Source organism: Epinephelus lanceolatus, chromosome 23 (genome assembly GCF_041903045.1).
Source record: "Epinephelus lanceolatus isolate andai-2023 chromosome 23, ASM4190304v1, whole genome shotgun sequence".
Taxonomy (NCBI): domain Eukaryota; kingdom Metazoa; phylum Chordata; class Actinopteri; order Perciformes; family Serranidae; genus Epinephelus; species Epinephelus lanceolatus.
In genome coordinates, this window is record NC_135756.1 from 23,698,676 (window position 1) to 23,705,170 (window position 6,495).

Here is a 6,495-nt window from a genome sequence, read left to right on the forward strand (position 1 = left end):
AACTTCATAGTATAGTATGTTGTCCAAAATCATGAAAAAAGGTCATAGTATAGTATGTCATCCAAAATCAAGGGGAAAAAAAAGGTTATAGTATAGTATGTCGTCCAAAATCATGAAAAAAAGGTCATAGTATAGTATGTTGTCAGAAATCATGAACGAAGGTCATAGTATAGTATGTCGTCCAAAATCATGAAAAAATGTCAAAGTATATGTCGTCCAAAATCATGAACAAAGGTCATGGTATAGTATGTCGTCCAAAATCATGAGAAAAAGGTCATAGTATAGTATGTCATCAGAAATCATGAATGAAGGTCATAGTATAGTATGTCGTCAGAAATCATAATAAAAGCGTCACAGTATGGTATGTCATCCAAAATCATGAAAGAACATCATAGTATAGTGTGTCGTCCAAAATCATGAAAAAAAGGTCATAGTAAAGTATGTCGTCCAAAACTATGAAAAAACAAGACAGTATAGTATGTTGTCCAAAATTATGAAAAAAACATCATAATGTAGTATGTCGTCCAAAATTATAAAAAAAAATGGCATAGCATAGTATGTTGTCCAAAATCATTAAAAACTTCATAGTACAGTATGTCGTCCAAAATCATGAAAAAAGGTCATGGTATATCATCCAAATTTATGAAAAAATGTCATAGTACAGTATGTCGTCCAAAATCAAGGGGAAAAAAAGGTCATAGTATAGTATGTTGTCCAAAATCATGAAAAAAAAAAGGTCATGGTATATCGTCCAAAATTATAAAAAAATGTCATAGTATAGTATGTCGTCCAAAATCATGACATAAAATCATAGTATGGTATGTCATCCAAATTTATGAAAAAATGCCATAGTACAGTATGTTGTCCAAAATCATGAAAAAATGTAATGTATAGTATGTAGTCCAAAATCATGAAAAACTTCATAGTAAAGTATGTCGTCCAAAATTATGAAAAAAACTTCATAGTATAGTATGTTGTCCAAAATCATGAAAAAAGGTCATAGTATAGTATGTTGTCCAAAATCAAGGGGAAAAAAGGTCATAGTATAATATGTCATCCAAAATCATCAACAAAGGTCATGGTATAGTATGTCGTCAGAAATCATGAATGAAGGTCATAGTATAGTATGTCGTCAGAAATCATGATAAAAACGTCATAGTATATTATGTCATCATAAATTGTGAAAAAAACATCATAGTATATAGCATGTCATCCAAAATCATGAAAAAAGGCCATAGTATAGTGTCATCCAAAATCATGAAATATAATCATAGTATAATATGTCATCCAAAATCATGAAAAAAGGTCATAGTATAGCATGTTGTCCAAAATCCTAAAAAAAAAGTCATAGTCGTCCAAAATCATGGAATGAAGCTCAGCGTAAGATCAATCAGGAAGACCTTTCTCGTGCTCAGCCTTTGACATTTTTTTCCATCCCATTCTCCACTCCTCCCTCTAATCAGATGTCTACAGGTGTTCACTCCTCTAGTCATCCAATGACACTTTGCCACGATCTCTCAGCCAATCAGGATGCCACTGCAAAAATTTAAATCTGCTCTCTCTTCTGCCATCATTTTAGGCAGAATCTTTGCACCCTCCTCCACCCCGGTCACCTCCAGCCATTGTATCCAGAGTCCAGGACAAGCTCTCAAAGACTCATTCCTCTACTCATCCAGATCATCGGCACTTCTACATCTTCCTCTCATCTCATCTTCAACACCTCTGCCACCACCAGCGTCTAGATCCCGGGGAGGTTCCCTATTCGACTATGGATTCATCACTCTCCTTAAATCAAACCATCTCTATGGGGTCTAATTGCCAAAGACTTTCCACACTCTTATTCACTCATTCATATGTTAATAAATATTATTTTACCACAAAAACGTGTCTCTCCTGATTAAAATAAAATCACAGTATGTCATCCAAAATCATGAACGAAGGTCATAGAATGTCATCCAAAATCATGAAATATAATCATAGTGTAGTATGTCATCCAAAATCATGAACAAAGGTCATAGTATAGTATGTCGTACAAATTTATGAAAAAAAAAAAAAGTCATAGTATAGCATGTTGTCCAAAATCATAAAACAAAAACCTTCATAGTATAGTATGTCATCCAAAATCTTGAAATAAAATCATAGTATATAGTATGTCATCCAAAATCATGAAATAAAATCATAGTATAGTATGTCATCCAAAATCATGAAAAATGTCATAGTATAGTATGTCATCCAAAATCATGAAAAATGTCATAGTATAATATGTCGTCCAAAATTATCAAAAAATATCATAGTATAGTATGTAATTAAAATCATGAAAAAGGTCATAGTATAGTATGTTGTCCAAAATCATGAAATATAATTATGGTATAGTATGTCATCCAAAATCATGAAATAAAATCATAGTATAGTATGTCGTCCAAAATCATGAAAAAATGTCATAGTATAGTATGTCATCCAAAATCATGAAAAAAGGTCATAGTATAGTATGTCGTACAACTTCATAAAAAAAAAAAAAAAAAGTCATAGTATGTTGTCCAAAATCATGAAAAAAAGTCATAGTATAGTATGTTGTCCAAAATAATGAAAAAAAGGTCATAGTATAGTATGTCGTCCAAAATCATGACATAAAATCATAGTATGGTATGTCATCCAAATTTATGAAAAAATGCCATAGTACAGTATGTTGTCCAAAATCATGAAAAAATGTAATGTATAGTATGTAGTCCAAAATCATGAAAAACTTCATAGTATAGTATGTCGTCCAAAATTATGAAAAAAACTTCATAGTATAGTATGTTGTCCAAAATCATGAAAAAAGGTCATAGTATAGTATGTCGTCCAAAATCAAGGGGAAAAAAGGTCATAGTATAATATGTCATCCAAAATCATCAACAAAGGTCATGGTATAGTATGTCGTCAGAAATCATGAATGAAGGTCATAGTATAGTATGTCGTCAGAAATCATGATAAAAACGTCACAGTATAGTATGTCATCCAAAATCATGAAAGAACATCATAGTATAGTGTGTCGTCCAAAATCATGAACGAAGGTCATAGTAAAGTATGTCGTCAGAAATCATAATAAAAACGTCACAGTATAGCATGTCATCCAAAATCATGAAAGAACATCATAGTATAGTGTGTCGTCCAAAATCATGAACGAAGGTCATAGTAAAGTATGTCGTCAGAAATCATGATAAAAACGTCACAGTATAGTATGTCATCCAAAATCATGAAAGAACATCATAGTATAGTGTGTCATCCAAAATCATGAACGAAGGTCATAGTAAAGTATGTCGTCAAAAATCATGATAAAAACGTCACAGTATAGTATGTCATCCAAAATCATGAAAGAACATCATAGTAAAGTATGTCGTCCAAAACTATGAAAAAACAAGACAGTATAGTATGTTGTCCAAAATTATGAAAAAAACATCATAATGTAGTATGTCGTCCAAAATTATTAAAAAAAATGTCATAGTATAGTATGTTGTCCAAAATCATGAAAAAATGTCATGGTATAGTATGTGGTCCAAATTTATGAAAAAACTTCATAGTATAGTATGTCGTCAGAAATCGTGACCGAAGGTCATAGTATAGTTTGTTGTCCAAATTATGAAAAAATGCCATAATATAGTATGTCGTCCAAAGTCATGAAAAGAAAGGTCATAGTATAGTATATCATCTAAAATCACGGAAAAAAGGTCATAGTATATTATGTCATCCAAAATCATGACTAAATGTCAATATAGTGTGCCGTCCAAAATCATGAACGAAGGTCATAGTATAGCATGTCGCCCAAATTATGAAAAAACGTCATAGTATAGTATGTTGTCCAAAATCATGGAAAAAAGGTCATAGTATAGTATGTCGTCAAAAATCACGAAAAAACGTCATAGTATATTGTGTCGTCCAAAATCATGAACGAAGGTCATAGTAAAGTATGTCGTCCAAAATCATGAAAAAAATATCATAGTATAGTATGTCATGCAAAATCATGAATAAACATCATTATAGAGTATGTCGTCCAAAATCATGAAAAAACATCATAGTATAGTATGTCGTCCAAAATCATGAAATAAAATCATAGTATAATATGTTGTCCAAAATCCTGAAATAAAATCATAGTATAGTATGTCGTCAGAAATCATGACCGAATGTTGTCCAAAATTATGAAAAAACGCCATAGTGTAGTATGTCATTCAAAATTAAGAAAAAAAGTCATAGTATAGTGTGTCATCCAAAATCGTGAAAAAACATTATAGTATGTCATCCAAATTTATGACAAAACGTCATAGTATAGTATGTCGCCCAAAATCATGAACGAAGATCATAGGTATGTCGTCCCAATGTCATTGTACAGTATGTCATCTAAAATCATGAAAAGAACTTCATAGTATAGTATGTCATCCAAAATCATGACATAAAATCATAGTAAAGTGTGTCGTCAGAAATCGTGACCGAAGGTCATAGTATAGTTTGTTGTCCAAATTATGAAAAAATGTCATAGTATGTCGTCCAAAATCATGAAAAAACATCATAGTATAGTATGTCGTCCAAAATCATGAAATAAAATCATAGTATAGTATGTCGTCAGAAATCATGAACGAAGGTCATAGTATATAGTATGTCGTCCAAATTTATGAAAAAAAAACATCATAGTATAGTATGTTGTCCAAAATCATGAAATATAACCAAAGTATAGTCTGTCGTTTAAAATCATGAACGAAGCTCATAGTATAGTATGTCGTCAGAAATCATGATAAAAACGTCATAGTATATTATGTCATCATAAATTGTGAAAAAAACATCATAGTATATAGCATGTCATCCAAAATCATGAAAAAAGGCCATAGTATAGTGTCATCCAAAATCATGAAATATAATCATAGTATAATATGTCATCCAAAATCATGAAAAAAGGTCATAGTATAGCATGTTGTCCAAAATCCTAAAAAAAAAGTCATAGTCGTCCAAAATCATGGAATGAAGCTCAGCGTAAGATCAATCAGGAAGACCTTTCTCGTGCTCAGCCTTTGACATTTTTTTCCATCCCATTCTCCACTCCTCCCTCTAATCAGATGTCTACAGGTGTTCACTCCTCTAGTCATCCAATGACACTTTGCCACGATCTCTCAGCCAATCAGGATGCCACTGCAAAAATTTAAATCTGCTCTCTCTTCTGCCATCATTTTAGGCAGAATCTTTGCACCCTCCTCCACCCCGGTCACCTCCAGCCATTGTATCCAGAGTCCAGGACAAGCTCTCAAAGACTCATTCCTCTACTCATCCAGATCATCGGCACTTCTACATCTTCCTCTCATCTCATCTTCAACACCTCTGCCACCACCAGCGTCTAGATCCCGGGGAGGTTCCCTATTCGACTATGGATTCATCACTCTCCTTAAATCAAACCATCTCTATGGGGTCTAATTGCCAAAGACTTTCCACACTCTTATTCACTCATTCATATGTTAATAAATATTATTTTACCACAAAAACGTGTCTCTCCTGATTAAAATAAAATCACAGTATGTCATCCAAAATCATGAACGAAGGTCATAGAATGTCATCCAAAATCATGAAATATAATCATAGTGTAGTATGTCATCCAAAATCATGAACAAAGGTCATAGTATAGTATGTCGTACAAATTTATGAAAAAAAAAAAAAAGTCATAGTATAGCATGTTGTCCAAAATCATAAAACAAAAACCTTCATAGTATAGTATGTCATCCAAAATCTTGAAATAAAATCATAGTATATAGTATGTCATCCAAAATCATGAAATAAAATCATAGTATAGTATGTCATCCAAAATCATGAAAAATGTCATAGTATAGTATGTCATCCAAAATCATGAAAAATGTCATAGTATAATATGTCGTCCAAAATTATCAAAAAATATCATAGTATAGTATGTAATTAAAATCATGAAAAAGGTCATAGTATAGTATGTTGTCCAAAATCATGAAATATAATTATGGTATAGTATGTCATCCAAAATCATGAAATAAAATCATAGTATAGTATGTCGTCCAAAATCATGAAAAAATGTCATAGTATAGTATGTCATCCAAAATCATGAAAAAAGGTCATAGTATAGTATGTCGTACAACTTCATAAAAAAAAAAAAAAAAGTCATAGTATGTTGTCCAAAATCATGAAAAAAGTCATAGTATAGTATGTCGTCCAAAATCATGAAAAATGTCATAGTATAGTATGTCGTCCAAAATCATGAAATATAATCATAGCATAGTATGTAATCTAAAATCATGAAAAAGGTCATAGTATAGTATGTTGTCCAAAATCATGAAATATAATCATGGTATAGTATGTCATCCAAAATCATGAAATAAAATCATAGTATAGTATGTCATCCAAAATCATGAAAAAACGTCATAGTATAGTAGGTCGTCCAAAATCATGAAATAAAATCATAGTATAGTATGTCGTCCAAAATCATGATAGAACATCATAGCATACTGTGTC